At 46.5% G+C, this 27,835-nt stretch overlaps 1 protein-coding gene across 2 annotated transcripts in view; it reads right to left on the reverse strand.

Annotated features, from left to right (window-relative positions):
- GRK3 (G protein-coupled receptor kinase 3) overlaps positions 1–27,835 on the reverse strand; it is a 1,268,751-nt gene that overhangs the window by 77,983 nt on the left and 1,162,933 nt on the right. The window lies entirely within an intron of this gene.

The raw sequence follows: 27,835 nt of genomic DNA on the forward strand, positions 1-27,835 counted from the left end.
TACTCTTGTTTCGATGTCTTTTTATTTTCTTTCACTGCAGTGGTGACAAAGGGCCACTAAGTGGCAGTGCAGTGCTTTAGTTCTGGCAGACTTTCCTGGAAACTGCGGGCCTCCACTTTCTGGAATATGCAGAAACCGGGCTGTGTGCTGCTTTGGTGCAGGTTCTGTGTGTCTGGGTTAACAGCCTGGTGCGTGGTTGCCAAGGCATGGTATGCTCGTAGGGACGCCTGGCGGAATTTGTCTCTGTCAGCCAGGGCTTCACTCACAGTGTATGATTGTGGCCTGTGGAAGAAGGTGCAAGGCGGGGGCTCCCTTACTCATGCCAGGTAGCACGTTTCCATTTAGACAGTCTTATTTTCTTGTTGCTGCTACGTGTGTGCTAAGGTGTACTCCAGGTGCGGTGCAACAACCTGCCACTAGGCAGCACAGCCATAGCTAGACTCCGGCCTCAGCACCAAATTCGGTTCGGTGGGTGCTGTTGCCGCAGGCGTGATGGCTTTCTTCACTGCTGGTGATTTTGTTTGTGGCTCGAGCTCTGCCATAACGCAGTGCCAGGCAGATGACTACCTCCAAGGGCCTGAACAGCATCTCATTCTCGCTCCGACTTGCGGGATCCGCCATTGTGTGCAGTTTGAATGGATGGCGGAAGGCTGCGCAACTGACGGTTACTTTTCCAGGTAGGGGGCACTTTATGTGCCCCAGCGGCATGTGTGTGATGCTTGGGCAGCAGCGCGGCAACCTTAGGACACTGTTCCTGGTCGGCAATGTTGCAGTAATTCCTGCTTGTACTGCAGGCTGGGGAGGTGCCGCCATACGCTGCCAGAGGGGAGGTGGGGGGGGGGGGGGGGGGGGACACACACTACCGGTCCATTGTCAGGATCGGGCGGCAGCTGCTAGTGTTGGTGCTTAGGTGGTGGTGCAGCCACTTCATGGTGTGTTCATCATTTCCCCTGCAGTTAGGCCAGGGTTCCTCATTATGTCCCGGTTTGGCAGATTTACGTTATCAAAACATTGGCTGCCTGACAGCAGCAGCCGGTGCTTGCAGGCTTAGCGGGGTGCGCTCTTTCTCGCCAGCATCCAGGCGGCATCAGGCAGCTGCTACAGGCCCGGCTCCAGGAATTTTTATTTGGGTGGGCCAATGCTGCATTAGGGTGGGCCACTGCGGCACTCGAGGCTGTCATGACTCGCGGGGCAAGACATGGGGATCACGCGGGGTGGGGTCACGCGGCGTGATTTTTAATTTAATAATAATTATTATTAAAAAATATAGCTTACATTTCCGCTGACTGGGTCCCACGTCTTCTTGACTCCTGCTCTCCTGCCTCTGGCAGGAACAAGATGCAGGCAGCCTGGCTCTCTCCCCAAAGCCAATCACAACGCTGCAAGCAGTGTTGTGATTGGTCGGGACACCGCCCAGCCAGGGGCTTATGTGGAGGTCATGTTCTCTATGCAGGCTGCATTTCAGCCAATGCAGCCTGTATGTAGAAAGACAGAGTAGGCATGACTAGTTTGGGCAGCCCCAGAGGGCCGACCAAACAGTCTTTGTGCACTCATGACCTGACAGCTAATTAAATAAACAAAAACCGAAAGGGCATGACAGGGCCGGCTTTAGCACTAATGCGAAAGTCTTGTTTGGCGCCCACCAATGACCTCTTCATCCGTAGATACCATTACTACCAACCTCCAACAGTGCCCTTCATCCCTCTGCAGCCCCTCTCTCATATGCATTTCATTTGTTTTATAGCGCTACTCATATCAGTGTAGGGTATCACAGTACTTCACATCACACACACATTATACAGAGATAATGAATGATGCAAGTAGGTAAATCAGTCTATAGGGAATGTCGCATAAGCCAATGAGGATTAGAAAATGTAGGACTCATGTCATCCATACTGGTGGGCAGTATATTCTTAGAGGGTATGGTCTGGAGAAGCACAAACTCAGGATTTAAAGCATACCCTAATGGCTGGTGGGTTGGCTTTACTAATAAAAAAGTATATCTGCCCAAGCTAACTCTTTTTAGCAACATTAGAATAATGAAAGACTGAGGAAGTCCTAACTATATCGCAACACAAACAAAATGTGAAGTTCTAACTAAACCATTCAGGTTTATATGCAGCTGTTTGATGACAGTTCATAGGTCACTGTTCTATGTTAGGATTGTAACTTCTGAGCTGCAAGTAAAACAAGAATCACTGTGACAAAGACAGTAACCCACTGAGCTATCCACATAAAATACAGTTTATCTGCATTTCAAAACTACCAACAAAGGATTGCTCTCCAGCAGGATCAGTAATCATCAGTTATCTGGACATTTTTATTGTTGCCTTGCATCCATGGTCAATATAATGATAACAAGCATTTACAATGCAATAGGTCTCGGGATAATTAAGTTTGAGCTATTGGCATTGCTAAATATTGCAACACCAACTGCAACAAAAGTCTATAAATTGTACGCCCAAAAAATGTGCATGTATTTTTGTGCAATGGTGGCATGCTGCGCTTTAGATGAATATGTTTAAAAGTAAAGTGAGCCATACTGCGATTGCTACAATAGTTAATTGTGGATGCGTTAACAGATGATGTGTGCACTGACGGCTGGTGGTGTGCGTGCCTGTAGAAATTGTGCACTGATGGCTGGTAGTGTGTGTGTGTGCCTGGTGAAAGCGTGCAGTGACGTCTGGTGGTGTGTGTGCCTGGTGGAAGCGTGCACTGACTGCTGGTTGTGTGCGTACCTGGTGAAAGTGTGCACTGCAGGCTGGTGGAAGTGTGCCTGGTGGAAGCGTGCACTGCCGGCTGGTGGCGTGTGTGCCCAGTGGAAGCGTGCACTGATGTGTGGTGGTGTTTGTGCCCGGTGAAAGCGTACACTGACGGCTGGTGGTGTTTGTGCCCGGTGAAAGCGTGCACTGACAACTGGTGGTGTGTATGTCTGGTAATAGCGTGCAGTGACGGATAGTGGTGTGTGCCTGGTGAAAGTGTGCACTGACGGCTGGGGGAGTGTGCCTGCTGAAAACATGCACCTCCTACAGCACCACTCAACCCCCAACGCCTACATCACCACATAATCCCCAACGCGTACAGCACCGCTAAACTCCCAATGCCTACAGCATCGCTAAACCCCCACTGCGTACAGCACCACTCAACCCGCAACGCCTACATCACCACTCAACCCGTAATGCCTACAGCGCCACTCAATCCTCACCGCGTACAGCACCACTCAACCCAAAACGCCTACATCACCACTCAACCCGCAATGCCTAAAGTGCCACTCAATCCCCACCGCGTACAGCACCACTCAACCCACAAACACCTGAATGCAGGGTCTCTTCCCGTGTACCCTCTCAACTCACCTGAAAGGACATCTGCATGTAAACAGAGGCCAAGTTGGCTGAGGTATGGGGACTAAGGCGCCCATTTTGCAAAGACTTCCCATACCCTTTGGTAAAAACAACCATCCCAGATGTGTTAATGGGTACCTGGAGGTACCTCTGTGTGTGAGTTCTAGGAGGGGGTCTAATGTGATTTAATTTATGGAATAACTTGAAGCATCATGATGACGAAAACATATATTTTTTTAGAGGCAATGCAAGGTTGTTGAGTTTTAAAAAGTGTACTTTTAATGGTCATAAACAATGTCTGCAATAGGTACAGTCTGGTTAGCTATTACTGCTATGTATTCTTTGAAAGCACTTGTTTTATCTTATACAGGGCTGCTGGAATTATGCGATTCTGCATCCGTGACATTTTTCACATAATTATGTATTTGCCACATAATCCACCACGTGCAGTATAACATGCAGATTTAAAAAACAATTGAAGCTCAAATGTATCAAAAGTTACTCCAAAACATGGTGACGTGTTTGCGCGCATTGGAAGCCCTTTTCAAAGGGTAACTGGCCAACTTTCAGTAGCTCATTTCTGTATTTGGCTGTTAAATTGGTACTAATGGGGTGAAATCTTTACCCAAACAGTTCTACCAAGTAAAAAAATGTCAAAATAGTTAACTTATAATAGTAAAAAATGTGCTGCATTATACTGCATAATTTGTCTATGGTGCTCCCCTTCCACATAATTCCATTGGCCCTGATCAAATAATCATTGCGTGGCAACCTATGTTATACAGTGTTTATTACAATTTTAGAATAATGCCCTACATATTCACATTGTTTTCTGTTACATACTGGGACCGCAAAACTTTATAAATACACATGTCACTATTATGCACTGCACAATCCTGTATTCAATTTTTTTACTGTTCTCATACAGACATCTTCGGGGATCACATTAACCAAGTTTCATGATGTGCGTGTCCCATCAATTAGTTTAATGTGCATTTATTTAACACCTCATTACTCACTTGTAGGCGTGAGCATTATTTAAAGTGCAGTTGCTGAATGTGTAAATACAACAAATACTTATCAAATATTGTGTTGTTTTTAGCAAAGCTGTTGACTTTAAATGAAGACAGCCTAGAAACGCAAAAAAAAAAAAAGTTGCTCTTCCAGGCCATCTTCATTCTTCAGTACTTAAAGAGGCATTTGCGCCCTCCTGGGACTCCTGCCATGGGACACACAGTTTGAAGACCTCCGCCCTAAGGCCAGGGCAGGAGCTCCCACCTCATGCTGTGACTGCTGGCTTTGGCCCATTGTCATTCCATATGTGACAATGGGCCGCGATCATCTGTGCTGGGCTGCGCAGAGGCTGCAGCAGCCTCTTGAATCGGATCAGGAGAGCCAGCCCGAACACTGATGGGGGTAAAAAAAACGGCTCACATCATGTTTGGGTGGGCCAGGCTCATGTTTGGGTGGGCCTGGCCCACCCGGCCCACCCTCTAGAACCGGGCCTGAGCTGCTAACGCCCATATTGGTGCCTTTTTAGGGATGCCCTTCCTCACCTCTTAAGCCCACTCGGGCATTGCGGGTAAGGCTTCTTATTTTTTTTTTTTGCAGATGGTTAGTAGCGATCAGGAGCCTTAAGCATGGAGCGTACTGTGACGCTTCTCTCGAGTCACCTCTTAGCCTGCCAGAAGTTGTGGGATGGCCGAGCCATGGGTTGTGCTTCCTCCACGACTAATGGACGTTGCTGCAGCCATACACGTGGAGTAGCTCCCGCTCGTCACCATAAATAACGCACGCAGAGGCATGCTTAGTTAGCCCAAGGCACGTGTGCCCGCCCCTTTTTATTTGCAGGGTCACCTGACCGGTGACACCTGTTGTTGGTGGGTTTACAGTGTGGGGTACAGCAGGCAGAACACTAGAACGTGTCCAGCTGGACACTACAGTAGCTGAGTAGCTGTGTAATGATAGAACGCTATGTATGTACGTCATGAGCCCTGTCATAGAAGGGTTCCGTTGAGTGTGGTGAAGAGAGTGGCGGTTACTCTGGGGAAGCTGTAAAATGGTTGGATGGGATCTTCCTTTAAGAATAAAGAAACTACTTGAACAACGTCCTTGTAATCCTGGTCGACCCCCGAGCACTTCTGGTTATGTGGTACGCCACTCAGTATTTTGAAACATTGCGCGCTTTTACTTTACACAGATATACCAACGAATCAAAATTAACACTAAAGCGTGAGAAACTTATTTGAAAGATATTAAACATAAAAACAAACAATCAATACTGACTTTTTGACACAGAAAAAAGCAAAGAAGGAATGTTGCTGCAAAATATTTCGGCTTGCACTTAAACAAAAAGGCCACTAGAGGGAACTCTCTCCCCTAATATCGTTTGAACTCGTTTGAGGCCAACAAAGCCATAGCACAGCCGCATTTCATTTAGGTAAACAATGCGGAAGCTTGGACTGCAGCAAAACCAGACGCAGGGGCCTACCTAGCATTCTGTTAATACCTCATGGTTTACTAAACTGCAAAGAATCAGAATAGGGTAGGGCAGAGGATGGGAATGCTGAGTCAGCTCCTTATATTTGCCATTCAAGTGCCGTTCGGATACAGTGATGGCTGCGATCAATGTGATGTGTCAGCAAATGACAGTGACACCAGAACAAAGTGTTGGCCATATAATAAAGACCTTATAGAACAAAAAAATGGTCAAAGATAGTAGACCGACACAATTGTAAAACACAGAGGGGCAGATTTACAAGCCACTTGCGCCACTTTTGCGTCACTTTTTCCATGTTAAGAGTGACGTAAAAGTGGCGCAGGGGCTTGTAAATCTCACCCAGAGTGAGCATCACAGACTGTGAGTAAAGGGCTGGAGGTAGATGTCACCTGAAAAGTTGTAAATCTACATTTTCTCGACATCAAAAATATTATAAGAACAGGTAAAACATCAAAGAAACGCTTGAAATGTTTTTTTGTAAAAAGGGTTTTTGTGTTTAGAAAAATAAAGTATCTTTATCTAAACTACACAAGACACAAACCGAGTCCATTGTCATATGCAAATGACAGAAGTTAAAATGTGACTACTAGGGGAAGACAGGCAATCAAAAATTCACACAGAATGACCAAAATGTCGTGAAACCGGAGGATAAAGGTGGCAATAACATAATGCGTAGACAAAGCAAAGTATATTGGCAAAATCAAGAGATAGCTAAGTGATTAAAACAGATGGGGAGCCCTGAAAAGAATCCCACTAAATATATTAACTACAAGTATGGTGAACTTATCATAATTTGGCAACCACAACTGCTTATAAATCTGAGACGTTTTAAGGCATGGGCAATGTGGGCTCTAGCCCAGGGCCCCAGCCGTGTAGGGGGGCACCCTCATAGATCTGGCTCTGTTCTCCAAACAGTCCTTCCTTGATGACCTGGAATGATTCTTAAAGATAGATTATTTTAAATACCACTTTCCTTTACTTTCTTTTTAATACGGTGATGTGTGGGAGTCTTTTACAGACATTATGCAGAGAAATGCTGCCCTTTATGTTTTTCAAAACCATCAACATCCATAAAAAAATCCCTTTTAGATCGAAACAGGCCCTCACATGGCAGTGGCTTACATAGATTATTTGCAATAATATTAGAGAGCTATTGCTGTGTTACAATATTGAAAATACACGTCACTATCCCTGAATATTAGATGGAATCACATTTAGAATTTAGACTAGTGTGCCTGAGCAGCATCAGTGGCCTGGCCAAAGACAACATGAAAAAGCTGAAATTGGATCATAAACTCAAAGCTGTTCCAAATAGGGCCATCCAAAATGAGTTTGCCCTGGGTCCCCAAAATCCTTAAGATGTCCTCGCTATAAATGACGATGAAATAGATACGACAAGACAGATCATCAGGTGACAAAAACTATATACTTCTTCCCCAAGAGACACAAGTTTTAACAATCCACCGGTACGACCAATCTTCTCAGCTGGTGGATCATTATTTAAACAGATATTCCAATACGGCACAAATTTAAACGCATACATTAAAGACACTTACGACCTTTTATGAATTTTGGACAATTTCATCCGGCAGAAAGAATTCCAACTTATAATGTAATCTCTTTGTATACACCTGTTGAACTTGGCCCTTTTTGCAGGTTCATCCCTGAAATTTTTGCCTTCCTCCTAGTCTTTTTTCTGACCTGGTGTTGGTGGTTTTAGGACTCTGGGCACTTTAGCACTGCTGTCCAGTGTAAAGTGCGTGTGCTTTCTGTGGTAAACATGGTAAGATTAGTCTACACCTGTTTAGCATATTTAATTTACCTGTCAGCCCCTTATACAGTGGTTTCTCAGATGCCCAGGGCCAGTAAATTAAATGCTACTGGTGGGCTTGCAGCGCTGCTTGCATCACCCTCCAAAGTAGCCTTTCAAAAGTATCTCAGGCCTCTGTCATTGCAGGGCCTGTGCAAGCATTGTTACTGCCGCTGTGACATGACAACTAAAATGTGTGCCACGTCTTTGACCCCCCTTTTTACTGCATGTCTGTCACCCCTAAGGTAGGCCCTATCTAGCCCTATGGGCAGTGTGCATTGTAGGTAAAAGGTAGGACGTGTACCTTTAGTGTGGTTTCTCACTGCTGTGAGGTTGCCCTCTCATAGGAATGCATTGGGGATTCCCAGATAAGTGTTTCAGTGGTAATTCCTGATATGAGAGGAGCAGCATGGTCAAGTTTGGTATGTTTGGAATATTAATAATAAATCCTGCACAATGGCGTACGCAGATTTATTATCACTATTTTAGAAATGCCACTTATAAAAGTCGGCATTTCTGTGTGCTATGTATCAGCCTGCCTGATGTGTAGTGCATGTCTGGCTCTGGAGTGACAGGGGCCGGTGAGGTGTGTGGCTCCAGGGAGGGCAGGGAGAGTCAGTGCTAGGCTGAATAGGAGATTTGCATTTGGAGTAGTGGGAGGAGTTGTCCCCTGACACTGAATAGGTCTGTGCCTGCCTAGGTGAATGCTGGCTCAACCCCCCCTGTGGTGTGTCTGATGACAGAGCCCAATCTGACAAAGGAGGGTGCGAACACTGTACTCAAAGTACTAAAATACTCGCCAGAACCAGTTGAGACTGGTTCCCCAAGCCCTGTGCCAGGGCGGAACAAAGGGAATTGCAGTATAAATATTGGGGCTGTGACCACATGAAAGGTGTACTGTTTGGGTGCTACCTGTGTCTGCTGGGCTCAAGGAGGAACTGCCATGAGGGATTTTTTTTATATAACCTTGTATGGAGTTTCTTTTGTAGTGTGCCTAGGGTGTTGCTGCTGTGTGTGTGTGTTTCACGACCGCTTTACACATTGCCTCTGGGATAAGCCTGACTGCTCGTGCCTAGCTACCAAGGGGGTGAGCAGGGGTTATCACCAGCATGTAACTCCCTTGCCCTGACTAGAGTGTTGGTTTCTGCCTGGCTTATGCGCAAGCCCTAGCCAACCAGAAATTCCAATTCCAACAATATCAATCAGTCATGAAATCGGTTTAAAATCTTGCGAATTAATATTTCTCGATAGAACAATGAGGGAGAACTGGATCATGCAAAATGTTTCTCAAAATGATGGATATCTGTCTCAATCATCAGATTTTTTTGTCAAAGGTGTGGGGCAGCATTGAGCATTTGATTCTCTCCAAGCTATACAAATCTCATGATGAGGATGGTGGGAAAAAAAATTCTCGAGGAGAAGGAAATGAAAAAGTTCTGCAAGAAATTTCTGCAGAAGATTGTATTATGGACAGGATATATAGAGTACCTTTTTTAATTATCTGACACAGATTGTAAGAAGAATTTCAATACCATTTTGGCATCTTGAACAATAATTAATGTGGTTTAAGAATTAGATGCACGACCAGTTATGAAAAGGTTCATTTATTGGATACTGTTAGATCTGGGGGCCTCTAGATGGCAGAGGTAGGTAGCAATGACCAAATAGGGACCCTTGCTTCTAGTCAGGGTAAGGGGGATACACTTTTTAGATAACCCATGCTCAACCCCTTGGTAGCTTGGCACGAACTGACAGGCTTATCAAAGACAATGTGTAAACTATTTGTACCAACACTCACAGTAACACAGTAAAAACACCACAAATGGACTCCACACCAGTTTAGAAAAATAAAGTATCTTTATCTAAACTACACAAGACCAAAACGACAAAAATCCAACATAAACAGTTCAAGAATATGATTTTAAAAGAGTTCTAGGGTTTGCATCAAAATAATCCACAGTTGCGTCAGTTTTAGCCCAAAGTACCTGTAGATGTGACAAAAGTTTCTAGCGGCAACTGCAGCGTCGAAAAACAAGCAAAGCGTCACTCCTGAGACCCTGGGGAGGCAATGCGACAACCCTGCTGCAGGCAGTGGGCATGTTGCGACGAATCCGGTCTGTAAGGGGAGCGATGCAATACCTTGTATGGATTCCAGGGTGCAGCTTTTCCGGTAGGATGCGTCTCGCACAGGCATGATGCGACGATCTTCGGGGCGGCGACGATCTTCGGTGCAGCGGCGATGCGCGGCGCAGCATTGATCCTCTTCTGCCACGGGCCGTCGATGCGTTGGCTCTGGACTCTGCAACGATGTTCGCAGCAACGGGTTGTGGTCCACAAGCAAGAGGTGCGACGGTTCTCACAGCAACGACAGGCTCTGCAATGATACTCGCAGCGACAGGAATCTTCCCGCACTGGGGCAATGTGCTCAGCAAGCGAATGATCCATCGGTTCTTGCAGCAGCAACAGGTGCTGCGACGATCTTCACAACAACAGAAATCTTCTCACACTGTTGACGATGCGCTCCGCAAGCGAGCGATGCATGCAAATTGTAGATCTTCTTCTTTTCTTCTTTTCCAGCTCCCCAAACAGCAGGCAACAACCTCCAGAGGCCCCACAAATGGATCAAGCACTCTAGGCAGGTCAGAACTCACACAGCCGAGTTCAGGGGGAAGCTGGGGGTGAAGTCCTTTTGTTCCTGGGACTTCTTAACAGGAGGCCATCTCTCCTCAGGCCCTTGGAGATCTCTTCAAGCAAGGGGACACAGCAACAGCAAAGTCCTTCCCCTCTCCTTGGCAGGAAAGCAACTGCAGGTCAGCCTTACAGCAGGTCAGTCCTTCTTCTTCAGTCTTCCAGCTTTCTCCTTGGCAGAGTTTCCTTCTTGATTCCAGGATGATCTAAAGTTCAGTAGTCTGGGTATCCCTTTATATACCAATATTTTATTTGATTTCTGAAGGAAGAGAGGCTTTTGCATAGTCCAATCCAGTTCTGGTCAGTCCTGGAGCACTCTGTTTACATGACTCCTTCTTTCCATTGACAGAGAGGGGCAGGGTCGTCAGCCGCCCAGCAGGCGGTCGACCCAGAATTGTGGAAGGCAGACACAGCCCTATTCAGGCCCAAGTGCTATCCCCTCCCACCACTCAAGATGCAGATGGAGCAATTCAGCCCAGTGTTGACTCATCCAGCCTCCTGGAGCCAACCCAGCCCCTGTCACTCACAAACCAGACAGTCAATTCACAATGAGGCAAAGGCACACAGAAAGGTCAGACAAGAATACAGCTACTTTCTAAAAGTGTTGTTTTCAAACACAGGATTTAAAAAACATCCTTCCTAAAAGATGGGTTATTAAATTCTGAGTTCAGGGATATCAGACTTCAATTTTCTATCTTGTTCCTATGGGAAGATATGCAGGTAAACATTATACACAGCATTCCCCATTCTAGCCTATGCACAAGATAGCCTTTCAATAGTGAAAAACAAAATTGGCAGTATTTCACTATCAGAGCCAGTCCCCCACATTAGTACATGCTCTACCTTTCACATACACTGTACCCTGCCCAGGGGGGTACCTTGGGCCTTCCATACGGTGTCCAATGTGTACAGAAAGGGAAGGTTCAGGCCTGACCAGTAGGGACACCCATCAGGTCAGTATGGCAGTTAGCAACCGCACACAGGCACTGCGGTGGCAGGCCTGAGACACCATTTTAGGGCTACTCATGTGGGTGGCACAATAAGTGCTGTAGGCCCACTAGTAGCAATTGAATCACCAGCCCTGGCACACTCAGTGCACTTTACTAGGGACCTACTGGTAAAAAAAATATGCCAATCATGGATAACCAATCATAATAACAATTTTTACAGAGAGCATATGCACTTTTAGCACTGATTAGCAGTGGTAAACTGCCGAGAGTCCTATAGCCAACAACCACGTGTCATGAAAAATAAAGGAGGAAGAAGCAAAACGTTTGGGGATAACCCTGCAAAAAGGGCAATTTCCAACACAACCCCCTTCCAGCCTAAAGCCAGGGTAGACCAAACGTTACCTCAATGGGATTCCCTGCTTAGGGCGATAGAACACGGAAACGGGCCCAAACAACAGGGGACTATTCCTGTTCTATGCCTTCCTGAACCCAGTTGGATCCCTCTATCTATACTCTCAGGACCCACTAGGCTAAACCACGGGGGACCCTTCTCCTCACCTGGGGACCCTATCTGGGCAGTGCCTAACCTTACTTCACTCACAGATGTGTCCACACTGGTAGACAGTACCCACCTGGCCAACACAATGGTGTGGCCCAGTCCACCCCCAGGGTTTGACACCTGCCCCCCTCCCAGGGGTAACCCTGTCCACCAGGACAACCAGCCACAGGGGCCACTGACAATGGTCAGTGATGAGAGCCAGGCCTCCTGCCTTTCAGGTCTCTCTAACCTCTGTGGCGTCAGAAAGTGGGGGCTGTAGCTCCAGGTGCCTGGCACCTTTCCTCCACTCTCCCTCCTGCCAAGTCAGGTAGGGCATCCTAAAACTGTGAATACAGAAAAAATATTGTTTGAGAAGGAACAAAGATGGGTGAACCGCCTCCAAACACACCTTACAGGTCTGAATGACAATATGCTGTGGCACCAATTTGCATAAAATTGCCTTACCCATGGTGCCCCCAGGGAACAGCATTACCAAAAAGTAGCCCTTTATTATATCATCATTTAGGGCCTAATCCCCTTTTGTAACAAAGAGAGTGACACTATCTCCAAATATTTACATCCGTCTCTCCTTTGTTTCCACTCTCTCAACACACTACAATGTCGACGAGTACGACTCACTATCATTATTGCATAAATTGGCTTTCTAATTTCGACACATATATGCATTTGCCAATAGACAGCATTTCCGTGCCCATGAAAAACGCTTTTTACGAGACCGGACGTAATAATTCTATGATATATAGTAATGGTGTTATGTATTAACCACCAGAGAAACACCACCCTTGATGGAGAATTATTTACCACTGAGTACCTACGATGTTACTCTTTCTTGGCATATTCTAAAACAATACAATGCAAGCCAATTTATACCACCTAAAGCTTTAGTAGTTTGAATGAGGAGGATGAATCCAGTCCTATCTTTATTGCGATACTTTTACAAATAGGTAGTGGGAGCGGCCTCCCACTATCCAGGGGCAGAGCCGGCACAGGACGTGGAGACCGCTCCAGCATGCGGGTAAGAATGGCGGCACAGAGTGACGCGACTAGAAAACTTATCAGTGAGATATCGAGTACCCGTTATTCACGTTTTTCCCCATCCATGTTTGTTTTACCACAGCTCGGGTTATCAATACCCTTGCACCCTGTTGACGTTTGCAATTCCCTAACAAAGGTAATTCTTCCTCTTTTTTAAATACCATAAAAAACAGCGAGTCTTATTTCCAAAAAAGTAACCGACATAGCACCCTCAGTAAACACACTTTTTGTCTGTCATAAGGAGATTAATGTACCATTGGCTGTATAGTATCGTTTATTAATTAATCTACTGACCAGCGAATGCGAGTAATTTGATATCAAAGCTGATTTCCATGGGTTCCGATGGATGCCGAGAGAGAATGGTCAAGCGCTAACCACTTTTTGTCACATTACTAGCCCCAGAAAATGATTTTGCTGGCTTTATAGTTACTGGAGGGTTGAGTGTGTTCACCCATTAGTCCGATAAGAACTGTGAGATAATAAGACGGCTTATAACAAAAGGCCGAATTTTGTCACGAAAATCTTATAGTCCTTATGTTAACGTAGGAAGAGATCATTTACTCTCAATGTTAGTCAAAAGATATATGAATGACCTATCTTACGAGGGATAACTAACTAACCCTTGTGCCCACAACTGTTTGTTTTAGTCACTAAAGCAATGAATTCTTATACATCATCTTGCAATTAAGCCCCCAGTGTTCCCAGCTAGGATCATTTTAACCCTCCTGATTCCACCCTTCAATTTGTCCATAGTGCTTAGAATGAGACGCACGTTTATTTATTTAACTCTCTGAATACAGAGATTGTTAAGAGTGCTATTTTGCAATACCTCTCAAAATAAAATGAATACTTACTTTTTTATTTCCACACTTTAGGAATCAAAAATACAAACTCAATCAAGTGTTGAAAAATTAACACACTTTTATGAAAACTACACAAATGGTGTAAGTACTTACCTGTTGTCTTGTATGTCCTGACGAATGCTCTACAGACCCGGCTGGGCCAGAAAGAGCAGAAACATGTTGACCGTTTATGAGATATAAGGTGATCCAGTAACTTGATTTACCACCATATCGAATTTATTTTAACAACTTCACCTCTCCTTTTTACATTACAGTTTTCTTCGGAGAGGTCTTGTTTTTTAAGGGGTAATTTTCTTTCACACAATTTTCTTCCCCTCTTTCACCTTCCCTCTGGGGGTGTCCTTTTTTTCCCGAGACACTGCTACCCAGACCAGAGGTTGCCTCAGGATGAGGCTGGCATATAGCACGTTATTGGACACCCGATGACTATGCCATAAGGCTGCACATGGGGCGGATAACAGATATATACCGCATTTCACATCACAGCGTTTATGAGGGTGATCCATTATAACCAATGGTTATGAAGTTACAAGTGTCCATTCTCCATTCTGATTAACTGCTTATAGTAATGAGGAACTGAATGGATCTCGATTCCTCCTCCCTACTTGTTGATTACTTCATCCTGACACTGACCCACCAGCCCAGGGTCTGTACCCTCAGGCCTATCAGAGGTCATGGGCAAGGCTCTCCTCTCCCTACCCAACCTTCTGGGTTCCCGTGCTCTCCTCCCAGGACAGGCGCTCTCAGAACACAACTCTCCTACCAGTTCAGAACCTTTCTCCAGCAACTTGTCTTCCCACCCAGGGTCTAAACCCTCGGGTTGCACCAGAGTCAGAGGCGAGGACTCCCTCTCTCTGTACCCCCTTCCAGAGGGCTGCACCCCCATACTGGGGTGGTATCCCTGGAAGCAAAACCGGTCAGGACACTGGTTACAGATGTCCTTCCCTCCAGGCCAGGCAGATCCTGAACCTGGCCTCCCAACCCAGGGACTAAACCCTGCGGTTGAACACTTACCTGGCATGCCAGGACTTCTGGGGACTCGCACAGTATCCCCCCGAGGGTGACACATGACTCATGTGTCTTGTGACAGTCCGCCTGGTGCAGATCTCCTGACCCCTGTCCACCTGACAGTGTGCAAAGATCTTCCAGGATAGAAGTGGTGTCACCATGGTCACTCCTAGGAGACTCAGCTCTTCTAGCTAGACCCTGACCCACTGGTTCTCCCACTGGGGAACACATCCCCCTCTAACCCCTCAGTCTGGACTTCTGCACCCTCCCAACAGGAGCGGTACCGTCAGACACCAGAACCACTGGAGCTCTGGTTACAGATACTCCCGGTTCTCCTGACACTAGGAGGTCCCCCTCAAATGGCCTGCAAGTACAGCCTAGGTCCCCAACCTGGTGCTCCCTTAAGGAACCCTCCTGGCCCTGAGACTGGGTTTCGGGCACCTTGGGACCCACAGTCCCACACTCACTCCTTCTCCACTGAGACAGGACGTGAGCCCCTACACTCCTCCCAGTATACTGGGACCTAACTGGGCTACAGTGAACCTCTTCCACCTCACATGTCTGGAAGATATCTGCGCCACTCCTTTTGGGACCACTCCCCAATGCCTCTTCAGACCCTCTGGAATCCACCAAGGGGTCTGTTTCCAATGCAAGCTCCCTGGAATCAGAGAACTCACACTCCACCGGGTGGTGGCATAGCTCTGGAAAACAGGGACTTAAAATATGCTCTCCAACAAATGAATCACACAGCCCCCCCACAGTTGTTAACCAAGCTACCCTTTGCCTCACCCTCCAGTGACTCACACAGGTACCCCACACCACTCTCCTGAGATTGGCAAGACAGTGTCTTACTGTCTCTGTCACTCAACCCACACTCTTCTGGGCAGTCTCCACAGTCACACAAAAAGGTTTCTACCATGGGGGAACCCCTCTCCCTGTACCTCTCATGTAGAGTCAGTAGAGTGTCCCTCCCACTATTAGGAATATGGTCCCCTGTGTCAGTCCCCCAATCTACTTCAGGGACACTGCACACCACTGGAGCTACCTCATAAACATGAACCCTCTGGTGTATGTCAACCCCCTCCCTCAAGTCAAGCGCAACATCTCTGGGTGTTTGTACCATTCTCTCAGCACTAGATACCATAATCTTGCTGCCACCATCTGAGCTGGACTCCACCTCCAACTCAGCAGAGCTCACTTCTTGAGCTAAACACTTTTCTTTTTTCTGGGCTAAGGCCCACCGAATCTCAGCCTTCCTGATTTCCCTGTCTAATTCTCTGTTCCTTCGCTCAGCAGCAAGGAGCCACTCACTTTTCTCTCCCTCACTGTCAGAGAAGTCCTCCTCCTCAGAATCGTCTATTAGTGGTGCTTCCCAAATTCTGACCTCATAGGAATGCAGGCGTGCCAAGATCCCTCCTTGTGGATCCTCTCTCCACAGGCAGCCCCCTCTTTTTGCAAAAAGCTTTTATCTCCTCCACTGTGTAGATATACAGGTGGAAAAAGTTGACTTCCATTTTGGCAAGCCTTCACAGGTGCAACACTAGACAGAGTCTCAGTATCCCAAAAAATACTTCCAGGAGGACACCAGGAAACAAAACAAACAGTATGTGGTTACGTAGTGGTCTGCACTAGACACCAATTACTGTCGGTCAAGTACAAATACAAGTTCAAATCCTCACCGCTGCCCACCAATGTTAGATCTGGGGGTCTCTAGTTGTCAGAGGTAGGTACCAATGTCCAAATAGGGACCCTTGCTTCTAGTCAGGGTAAGGGGGATACAGTATTTAGATAACCCTTGCTCACCCACTTGGTAGCTTGGCACGAGCAAACAGGTTTATCAAAGGCAATGTGTAAAGTATTTGTACCGAAACTCACAGTAACACAGTGAAAACACCACAAATGGACTCCACAGCAGTTTAGGAAAATAAAGTATCTTTCTCTAAACTACACAAGACCAAAATGACAAAAATCCAACATACACAGTTCAAGAATATGATTTTAAAAGAGTTCTAGGGTTTGCGTCAAAATAATCCACAGTTGCGTCAGTTTTAGCCCAAAGTACCTGTAGAGGCGACAACATTTCCTAGTGGCAACTGCAGCGTCGAAAAACATGCAATGCGTCACTTCTGAGACCCTGGGGAGGCGATGCGACAACCCCGCTGCACGCGACAAATCCGGTCTGTATGGGGAGCGAAGCGATACCTTGTATGGATTCCGGGGTTGAGCTTATCTGGTAGGATGCGTCTCGCACAGGCACGATGCGACAATCTTCGGGGTGGTGACGATCTTTGGTGCAGCGGCGATGCGCGGCGCAGCGTTTATCCTCTTCTGCCCCGACCCCTCAATGAGTTGGTGCTAGACTCTGCGACGATGTTCGCTGCGAGGGGATGCGGTCAACAAGCAAGCGGTGTGACGGTTTTCACAGCAACAACAGGCTTTGCGATGATACTTGCAGCGACAGGAATCTTCCCGCACCAGGGCGATGTGCTCCATAAGCGAACGATGCGTCGGTACTTGCAGCGGCAACAGAAATCTTTGCGCGCTGTCGACGATGCACTCTGCAAGCGAGCGATGCATGCAAATTGTAGATCTTCTTCTTTTCCAGCTCCCCAAAGAGCACACAACAACCTCTAGAGGCCCCACAAATGGATCAAACACTCTAGGCAGGTCAGAACTCAAACAGCAGAGTTCAGGGGAGAAGCTGGCGGTGAAGTCCTTTTGTTCCTGGGACTTCTTAACAGGAGGCCAGATCTCCTCAGGCCCTTGGAGATCTCCTCAAGCAAGGGGACACAGCAACAGCAAAGTCCTTCCCCTCTCCTTGGCAGCAAATCAACTGCAGGTCAGCCTTACAGCAGGTCAGTCCTTCTTCTTCAGTCTTCCAGCTTTCTCCTTGAAAGAGGTTCCTTCTTGATTCGAGGATGATCTAAAGTTCTCGGGTCTCGGTATCCCTTTTTATATCAATATTTTCATTGTTCTCTGAACGCAGAGAGGCCTTTGTCTAGTTCAAAGCAATTCTGGTCAGTCCTGCAGCACTCTGTTTTCATGACTCCTTCTTTCCTTTGAGAGAGAGGGGCAGGTTTGTTAGCCACCCAGCAGGAGCGGCTGACAAACCTGCATTGTGGAAGACAGGCACAGCCCTATTCAGGCCCAAGTGATATCCCCTCCCACCGCTCAAGATGCAGATGGAGCTTGTTAGACCTGGCAACATTGGCGTGGGTCTCCCTTCCATTTTTTGTTGTTGTCTCATGTATTTTTTGCTAGTGTTAGATGCTTTGGGCACTGTGCCACTGCTATTCAGTGCCACAGTGCAAGTGCTCCCTACTGTAAATTGATGTACTAATCAGTGGTTCCATGTTTGGCTATTTGGTTTACTTGTCAGGGCGTGTAATCCAAATGCTGCTGCTGGACTTGCAGCACTGGTTGTGCCACCCACAGAAGCAGCCTTGTAAAGTGTGTCTAAGGTCTGCCATTGCAGAGCCTGCATGCAGTCTGGTACTGTCATGCTGACTGGGCAAGTGCACCCACTTCCCAGTCCCTAAACCTTCCCTTTTCTTAATATCATTCACCCCTGTGGTAGGCCCAAGGGCAGGGTGCATTGTAAGTATAAGGTAGGACAAGCTCTGATGTGTGTGGCATGTCCTAATAGTGAATTATAGCCATTTTCGTTTTTCACTATTGCAACGCTACCTGTTCTCCATAGGCCAGAATGGGCTGTTAAAATTGTTACACTTTTTAATCCTAACTGTCTCAGAGAACATGGTAGAAATTCGAGTTTAGTATGCCTGAACAATAAAATGCATCTTTTAGTAAAGTTTATTTTAATATTCTGTGTTTGCAAATACCACTTTTAGAAAGTAGGTATTTGCTTGTCTAACCATTCAAACCTGCCTCTGCTAGTTTGTGTATTCCTATGTCCGGTTTTGTGAGTGACAGGGCTGGGGAATTCCAGAAGACAGGCTGAGTCACCCAGTGGTGCATAGAGAGATCTGCATCTAGATGGGAGGGAGGAGTGTACCTGAACCTTGAATAGGGCTGTGCTGCCTTCCACAATGCTGGCTCCACCCCCTGGGGAGCGGATGATGTGCTTGCCCTGCACTGTGAAAGGAAAGGAGAAGTCTGTTAAACAGAGTGCTTCAGAACTGGTTTGGACTGGGCAAAGGCCTCTCTCCCCTCAGAGAACAAAGGATTTCTGGGTATAAATATTGGGACCCTGATCCCATGAGATTAGATCACTTTGGACTACAAGAAGAAACCTTTACTAAGGAGAGGAACCTGATGAAACTGAGAAGAGACTTTCCCAAGCTGAAGTGCTGCTTGGGGGATTGGCCTGCAGTGGTTGCCTTACTGCCAAAGGAAGGAGAAAGGAACTTTGTGTACTTTGCTTTCAACTTGTGAAGGATCTCCAAGGGCTTGGAAAATAGTTTGCCTCCCGCTGAAGCTTTAGGGACAACAGACTTCACCCCCAGCTCCCCAGAGTTCTTTTGGAAGTTCCTGCTGCTGTTTTGGGCCTTCTGAGGAACTGCGTGTCGCAAGGAGCTGGAAGTGCGACTCAACGAGAAGAAGCGTGTCGCCGTGCCTGCTGTCGCAACTCTGGAGAAAGGAGGGTGTCACCACTGAACTTGTCGCACTGCACAGCATCAGGAGAAGAATCTCGCAATGAGGTCGGAGCGTGTCGCCGTCGCTGTGCCTGCAGCCGCCACTCTGAAGCCGGAGGGTGTTGGCACTGGAACTGTCGCATTGCACCGCATCGACCAAGAGCACCTCGCATCCCCGAGAAGTGCGCCACCGTCGGAGCTGCTGCCATCGCATCTTGGATGTCGCCACTGTAGTTGTCGCATTGTGGAGAAGAGCGTCGCCGCTGGAGCTGTTGCCGTCGCATCGTAAGGGTGTCGCCGCTGCAGTCCACACATCGAAACAAGAGTTTCTCGCATCCCCGAGAAGCGCGCCGCATCTGGAATATCTTCATGTCTTTATTTATTTGAGCCTGACTTTGCCGCATTTCCCATCGCTGCGCCATTGCTTGTCGTGGAAGCGCAACGCAACTTAAGGTACATTGACGCAGAGGTCCCATCTAAGAACCGAACTAAACTAAGCCAGTCAGTCAGTCAGTCAGTCAGTCAATCAAAAAGGCTTTATTTCGATAAAAAATTATCATAAAAGCAACACAGAAATCACAGTAGAACAATTTTAAAACGAACATGAACGTGCAATAAAGATTTAACCTATTTAAAAAAAGTTAGCAAAACAGTACATTTGGCAATCAATTAAAAAAATTAAATTTAAGCAATCAATATTAGCATTTTGGTTCATTTAGTTTTTACAAATTTGCAAGGCAGTTCATAAAGCAGTTCATTAAAACAGTGAATTTAAAATAAAATTAAACAGTCAATTTTAGCCTTTTAGTTCGAATGGACCAAGCCCATGATAAAAATTTAGCTAAAGCACAAACGTAGGTCGCACGGCTGTCAGATATTAATATCCTGATTGCAGCCGCATGGCTCCTAGTGCCCAGCTGCCGACATAAGTTTTTGAGCCAAACCCTCCTGGGTATTGTATACTCTCTGCACTCGAACATAAAATGTGCCAATGACTCTGGTTTGTCAAGGCATGCTGGGCAAAGCTCTGTAGTTTGTACACGAAATTTCCAACGTGAAGTAAAAGAATTGAGGGGAAGGGTTCCTATTCTAAATCTGAAGTACAAAGCCCTGTCGAAAGGTTTTTCAATAATGTCAAGGTACACTTCCCGTTTGGGTTGATCTTTGAACTTCAGGAAGTCCTCCGTGAGTCTGCCCGTGGTGGTACTGATGTTCCTCTAAGAAAGGATCCAGTCCCAATAAAGTTTCTTAAGAACTAACTTCGGGGGTGAGGTTCTATTTACCCATGCTTCATTTAGGCCCAAATTTAGTAGTAGCGTCTTCATATCCCTCAACCATTTGATTTTATGCCACCCTGGTAGTGACATAATTTCTGCTAGACCTTAGGCATATCTGCTGAGTTCCTCCACACGCCACAGGCGTGCCCATAGCAATAGTGGACGGAATTTTGCAACATCATCAATTGGGCGGCAGCCTAAATCCAACATTAGCGGGACTGTAGGAGTGCCCTGCGGGAGAGACATAATAGCTCTACAAAATTTCCTCTCTGATCTTGGCAAAGCGTCAGTAATGGATGAGCCCCAAAGTTCGGCCCCATAGAGAGCAGAACTAACCCCTTTGGCCAAATAGATCTCAAGGACAGTAGCTATTGGTCTTATTATACAGGAGCGTTGTTCTTTCAAGAGAGCTCCTGTGATCCTCTTATGAGTTAACAGCATTTTGTCCAGGTGTGGGGTCCATTCCATTTTATGTGAAAGGCGTATCCCAAGATAGTCGAAGATCTCTACCCTCTCCAAAAGTTCAGCGTTCAGGATAGGAGAGCGGACTTGTTTTTTAGGAGGGTTCAGCACAAGGTATTTAGTTTTACTTGTGTTGATTACCAGGCATCGTTTGGTGCAAAAAGATTGAAAGTTGTCTAGGAGCCTTTGGAGGCCTATGGGGGTTTTAGAGATTAAAAGCGTATCGTCCGCGAAGAGGAGGGTTGGTATACGTTCGCCAGCCAGGGATGGTTCATCTGAATGATGTTTCTGAAGATGCTCAACCACCCCATTGATGTAAAGGGAAAAGAGGGTGGGAGCTAACACACATCCCTGGCGGACACCTCTCTCAACCGGGATACTATTTGTTTTTCCCCCCCTGGGCCCCACCTAACCTGAGCAAAACTATTTTGATGTAACCTAACGAGTAGGGATAGCAAGTAGTGGGGCAGCCCCATGTCAGCCAGTACACTCCATAGGGTCTCCCTGGGTACGAGGTCAAAGGCAGTCTTTAAATCGATAAACGCGAGATAAAGACTGCCCTTGCCTATGACCACAACTTTCCAATACACCATCATGAGTCTAAAAGCTTGTTCAATTGTCCCGGTACCCACTCTAAAGCCCGCCTGGTAGTCGGAAAGAATTTTGTTTTCTTCTATCCAATTTAAAATTCTGACCAGCAGAACCTTGCCGACTACTTTTTGACTGATATCTAAGAGGCTAATGGGCCTATAATTGGATGGGTCATCTCTAGAGCCTTTTTTATGAATAGGGACCACCTCAGCCCCTTTCCACGAGGATGGGATAGGGGCGCCCCTACAGATAGCAACAAGTAGGGAGTGGATCAGTTTCCCCCACTTCGTGGTATCAGATTTCAAGAGGTCGCCAGGGATACCGTCCGGACCAGCCGCTTTTTGGGGAATAATAGTGCTTATTGCGTAGTCCACTTCCTTAATTGTAAAATCAAAGTCATTAGGCTGAATGTCCCAAATTGGGGGGAACAATAGTGAAGCCACCACCCCCCCATCAGGATCACAAGAAACAGTAGGAGTAAGATAATCGTCATGACGGGAATAGAGTTTTGAAAAATGTTTGACCCACGCCTGACTTGGGATATTGCAAGTTATCAGGTCACTATCTGGCCTATTACGAGCTCTTATAGTATCCCAAAACCATTTTGAATCTTTCTTAGAGCTAGCTTCTTTAAGGGTAGACCAATAGGCCTCTTCCCACTCCTTTTTTGCTGACCCCAATATTCTCTTGTGTTCTTTCCTGGCTATCTGTATTAGGGATTGGGACTTGCCCTTAACGGCCTCAATTAGCCTAGTCTTAGCTTTCCTACATGCTATAGTGTACCAATCATGTGTCCCTTTAGACTTATTTTGGGACATATTCTTCCCTGTGGTACCCTTTACCCAGAAGACTTCCCCTATAGCCTTTACAGCTGCTTCAAAAATGGGTGTTGCCCTATCTGCTGCCGTAACTAAATCAATAGTGTTGATCTCTGCTTGTGAGGCTATAAGGACCTCTTCTATGGTAGAAAGTTTGTCAGCATTGCTGGCAACTTTGTTCCACTTTAAGCGTCTTCCACAGGAGGAGACAGTAACACTATGTATACATTTAGGTGGTGCCAACAATGCTCCATCAAACCAGGGATTCGTAATGATTAAGGAAAGCGAATTATGATCGCTCTCCACAGTCGGTATAATTACCATATCTTTAACCAAGCTCCAGAGCCCCAAGTCCAACAGGATATAGTCAATCCTCGAGGTATGACCAACCCTGTTGAACGTTGGAGCGCCCATCCGGTCAGAAGATGTACGGCCATTAGTAGCTCTTAACCCAAACTCCAGAGACAGTGCATTTAACTGCACTGCACTACGGGTCCAACGTTTAATCGGAGGGATGGAGAGTGTTGGAATACCCCATTTGCTATCTTCTTCACCTAGGTCAGGGATTCCATCCAGGGGAAGTGGCTCATATGTGCAGTTAAAGTCACCTGCTACTAAGGTGTGGTCAGCTTCTTTATAGTCCCTAAGCTGCACCTCAAGATCGGATATTACAGATGAGGTGCACCCATTTTTAGTGCCTCTAGCATAGACATTGTAAAGATGTAAGGTCAAACCTCTACGATGGTTAGACAGAGAAATGCCCAGAATATCTGGGCTATTTGTCTGCTTAGAGGTTATTCGGCAGTTAAGGGAAATGCTTACCCAAATAATGAGCCCCCCCGAAGGGCGCCCCTTCCCTTGCCTGGGTTTTTCTGCTGGAACAAAATAAGTGACAAACCCGACTCGGTGGAGCGGTTCAGTGCTCCAGGTCTCCTGAAACACACAGATCTTGTGTGCTTCAACCAAATCACTCCACTCGGGCAGACCCAATTTCCTGTGAATCCCCGCGAGATTCCAACTGAGAATTTTTATTTTGTCCTTGATGGTTTCCCCTCTAGTGTCTTTAATAGCTCTGGAGTTATGGGAATCTATACAGTCCCTATCTAGAGCAGAAGGTATTGGCTCGGTCAGGTTGGTAACCGCCGCAGTTAGGAAATTGGGACAAATGAGGTGGGGTATGACTGAGGTGACCTCCTCCTCGCCCCTATTAGTATCAAAATGTAAGGAGGAAGCTTCGTCAGAATTGAGTCAATCAACCTCATCCAGCGCACAGAATCTGTTCCAGTGGGCAAACTGTGAAATAAAGGGGTCAAGTGGGGGAGGTGGTCCATGCCATGGCTGCTGCCACTGATGAGTAATATGTTGTGGAGCATGTGTGTACCATCTGTTAATTGGGAAGCTGAACCTAGGAGGATTTTGTCTTGGGGGCATGGGTAGGAAGTAGGACAGGGGAAGTGGATTAATTTGAGTAGCAGGTCCACTACAGGGTGTATTACATATATAATTCACTGCCCCTGTATCCCTAAAATTAACAGTAATTACATCTCCTGCTATGGTCTTGGTGCTCCTGCCCACCCACTCTCCTCTACGTACAGCAAGAATTTCACCGCTCATATGGATGGGTAAAGGTTTGTGCAACTGAAGCCACTGGGCACATTTGTTTCTCAGTTCAACAAAAGTTTCTCTTCTACCCTCCTTCAGTGGTGGTACACCCGTCAAAACAACCACAAAGGGGGAAACTTCCGGCGGCAAGTTGATTGTCTTGAAGCGAGCCAGCCTTGTCTTTGGTTCCTGAGTCTTATTTGAGGAAGAAGTTGATGTCAAGTTGGTATCCAGACCGTTTGGTCCCTTTACTAGTTGATTGCTCCCTTTTTTTGGGGCAGAGAATGTTTGTATCATCGAGGTGGGACCAATCACACTAGGGGTTGGGGGAGATACAACAGATTTACCCCCTATTTGATTCGAATGCTGTATTACTGATCCTAGGTTATCTGGGAAGATTTTGGCCTTAGTAGAAGAATCTCTCGAAGGCTTGGTACTAGATGTATTTTCCAGAGGCACTTCTTTTGTTATCCCACGCGTCTGTGTAGGTACATTCCCACTTGCCTTATTGGCCCATTTTGAATTGATTAGCGACGTCAGTCTGTCAATTTTGGATATTAAGGGCTTAATTTGTGCCGCTATCGTAGCTTCAAGATCCGATTTTAAGTCTATTACCATATTTTCGACGCAGCAAGGTATGCCTGATGCAGAGTTAGGGGTAGGTGAGACAAGGTTGTGATTCCTAATTTTGGTTTTAGGCTTTTCCTTAGCCTTAGACGCATTCTTAGTAGAACCTTTATTCCTTAAATTTGGCAATACAGGAATAGCTCCTACACTTGATACTTGGGGGTGTTTGTCTACACTTAACTCTGGCTTTTCGGATGATTGGCAGGCTTTTAGGTCTGGAGTGGCCTCAAGATCGACAAATGACGGGTCAGAATCTGATTGAGTTACTGATAGGTCGACAGCGTTAGGGACTGTGTATGTGCCAGCAGCAGTCGAAGGTAAAGGGAGGGAACAATTAGTTAGAGGTTGTTGGACGGGTGAACTTGCAGTTGCTAAGAGGCCCAAGGACGAGCGTTTAGCATTCATAAGGTCCAGGGATACTCTTTTTTCCAATAGAATAATGCTATGGTCAATTGTCTCATTAACCCGAGAAATAAATTGGTCTATAAGCCCAGTAACTTGTGCTACGGCCATTGCTTTTTTAGTATTACTTCTAGTTCTACCGCGCATGGTAGACATTTATTTTATGGAGGCCTATGCACTGAGTATTACCAGTAATAACTGTTAGATCCAAGAGGGGTGGCCCGGTCCGGTCTCTACCGGGCACTAACGGGCAACAACGGGCCTGCCCTTTGCCCGGGCTTAGCCCGGCGCACGCCCGCGCGCGTCCCGCGATGCGCGTTAGTGGAGAGCCTAAAATACTTCTATGATGAAAGGAGGCGGGCACTGGGAGGGGGCGTGGCTCACGCGGGAAGAGGACCAGCTGCTGGTGTTGAATGCTGGTCCTCGCAGTCCCGGGGCCGCGCCTCTCACCTCCGCTGCGGCCTCGCTGGTCGGGTCCTCTGCTCCTCTGCACTCTGGAAAGCTAGTTGGCAACTCCTGTTGCGTCCGTCAGGGAAAAGGGTAAAGTTAAGGCAAAACCTCACTGCGAGCGGCCCCCGCGAAGCGGGGGCCGCGAGAGGTTAAGAGGACTTTGATGGGGGCGGGCTCTGGGAGGGGGCGCGGCTCACGCGGGAAGAGGACCAGCTGCTGGTGTTGAATGCTGGTCCTCGCAGTCCCGGGGCCGCGCCTCTCACCTCCGCTGCGGCCTCGCTGGTCGGGTCCTCTGCTCCTCTGCACTCTGGAAAGCTAGTTGGCAACTCCTGTTGCGTCCGTCAGGGAAAAGGGTAAAGTTAAGGCAAAACCTCACTGCGAGCGGCACTAAGCCTAAATCTACCGTCTTAAAGTAATCATAGTGTGTGTTTTTGTCGTTTATGGTCTTGTGGTTACTCTATATAAAGTCTACTTATTTTTGATATAAACCTGTGTGGTGTCCATTTGTACTGTTGTCACTGGGTTACTGTATGTGGTCACAACTGCTTAACTTACAACGCCTCTGAAATAAGCATTGACTGATCGTGCCACACAACCTAGAGGATGAGCAGGGGTTATTTTAGGTGTGTAATCCCCTTGTCCTGACTAGAGGAGAGGCTCACTATTTGTCACAAGTACCTACCTGTGCCACTGGAGACCCCCAAATCTATCAGAACTATTCAGCCCAGTGCTGACTCATCCAGCCTCCTGGAGCCACCCCAGCCCCTGTCATTCACAAACCAGTCAGTCAATTCACAAACAGGCAAAGGCACACAGGACGGTCAGATAAGAATACAGCCACTTTCTGAAAGTGCTTTTTTCAAACACAGGATTTAAAAAACATTCTTCCTGAAAGATGGGTTATTAAATTCTGAGTTCAGGGATATCACACTTCAATTTTCTATCTTGCTCCTATGGGAAGATATGCAGATAAATCTTATACACAGCATTCCCCATTCTAGCCTATGGGCAAGATGGCCTTTCAATAGTGAAAAACGAAATTGGCAGTATTTCACTATCAGAGCCTGTCACCCACATTAGTACATACTCTACCTTTCACATACACTGAACCCTGCCCAGGGGGTTACCTTGGGCCTTCCATAGGGGTGTCCAACGTGTACAGAAAAGGAATGGTTAGTGGGGACATTGGTCAGGTCAGTATGGCAGTTAGCAACCGCACACAGGCACTGCGGTAGCAGGCCTGACACACCATTTTAGGGCTACTCATGTGGGTGGCACAATCAGTGCTGCAAGCCTACTAGTAGCATTTGAATCACCAGTCCTGGCACACTCAGTGCACTTTAGTAGGGACCTACTGGTAAAACAAATATGCCAATCATGGATAACCAATCATAATAACAATTGTTAGAGAGAGCATATGCACTTTTAACACTGATCAGCAGTGGTAAAGTGCCCAGAGTCCTATAGCCAACAACCAGGGGTCAGGAAAAATAAAGGAGGAAGAAGCAAAAAGTTTGAGGATAGCCCTGCAAAAAGGGCCATTTCCAACAGATACTTTTATGTAATGTATGGAAAAATAGAGTCACCCTCTATAATAAAGAAATTGCAAAAACTGCATGGGAAATGTTTCCATCAGATGTCATTTATCAAGTTATTGGAACTGCTGGGAAATCTCTGAATTTGAAAAGAACTGGGTAGAATTTAAACAATGATTTCAAAAGGGCTAGTGACCCCATTGGGTTGGTGTAGTCATGGGCTCTCCATTACCCTTTACAAAAATACCGTGGGGAGGAGGTACTCTAAATGGGTGACATCTCCTTATTGGTACAGATCTCACAAGATCCTCAGGCACCTATTTGAAAGACCTGGGTCAATCTACCAATTTGCAAACAGACAATGTGGATTCCCTAATTTACACTGGGTCATGCACGCATGCAAATGAGAACAAATACTATTTTGTATTGTAGAAATTATGTAGCACCTACTACCCCTATGTGGGGCGCTGATGCAGTTACCCACACTGGTAGCACAAATTCAATATTACAGAAAAGGCCGTACTACTACATCAGTATAGCAAAACTCCACTTGCTTTTGGGCACGCAGCATGTGACCATTTTGAACAGGGACCACAATTTCGCCATAGAAAGCAGTATGTTGTCGATAATCTTAAGCAAGATGCCTAAAATGCGATAACAAACACCTAGTAGTTCTATTTACGCTTTATAGGTAAGACTCGTCTAAGTTTATCATAATAACT

Source organism: Lissotriton helveticus, chromosome 11, assembly GCF_964261635.1.
Source record: "Lissotriton helveticus chromosome 11, aLisHel1.1, whole genome shotgun sequence".
Classification (NCBI taxonomy): Eukaryota; Metazoa; Chordata; class Amphibia; order Caudata; family Salamandridae; genus Lissotriton; species Lissotriton helveticus.